Source organism: Sinocyclocheilus anshuiensis, unplaced genomic scaffold (assembly GCF_001515605.1).
Source record: "Sinocyclocheilus anshuiensis isolate Anshui unplaced genomic scaffold, SAMN03320099.WGS_v1.1 scaffold38, whole genome shotgun sequence".
Classification (NCBI taxonomy): Eukaryota; Metazoa; Chordata; class Actinopteri; order Cypriniformes; family Cyprinidae; genus Sinocyclocheilus; species Sinocyclocheilus anshuiensis.
In genome coordinates, this window is record NW_015544213.1 from 2,983,052 (window position 1) to 2,983,502 (window position 451).

General features: G+C 46.1%; 1 protein-coding gene across 3 annotated transcripts in view; it reads left to right on the forward strand.

The window, feature by feature from the left end:
• gnpat2 (glyceronephosphate O-acyltransferase 2) overlaps positions 1–451 on the forward strand; it is a 16,098-nt gene that overhangs the window by 4,569 nt on the left and 11,078 nt on the right. The window lies entirely within an intron of this gene.

Here is a 451-nt window from a genome sequence, read left to right on the forward strand (position 1 = left end):
TTCAGCATCATTACTCCAGTCTTCAGTGTCACATGATCCTTCAGAAATCATTCTGATATGCTGATTGCTTATTATTATCAATGTTGAAAACAGTTGTGCTGCTTCATATTTTTGTGAAAACCTTGAACATTTTTTTCAAGATTATTTGATGAATAGAAAGTTCAAAAGAACGTCTAGGTTACTTGTGTAACCCTCGTTCCCTGAAGGAGGAAACGGAGACGTTACGTCAGTCGTGACTGACGAATTGGGATCCGTATGGAAAATCGTCAGTCGTGAATTGGGATCCGTATGGAAAATGCCACTATTGCTGACCCCCTCCAGTGCCCTGCGGAAGGCGGAAGCCGGCCCCACACCAGTTGGGGCGGAAGATGGGACAGGGCTAGGCAGAGGTGTCCGCCACTGCTGTTCCGTACAGTGGTACATTGGATAACACTGGGAAAGCGTACCCAAG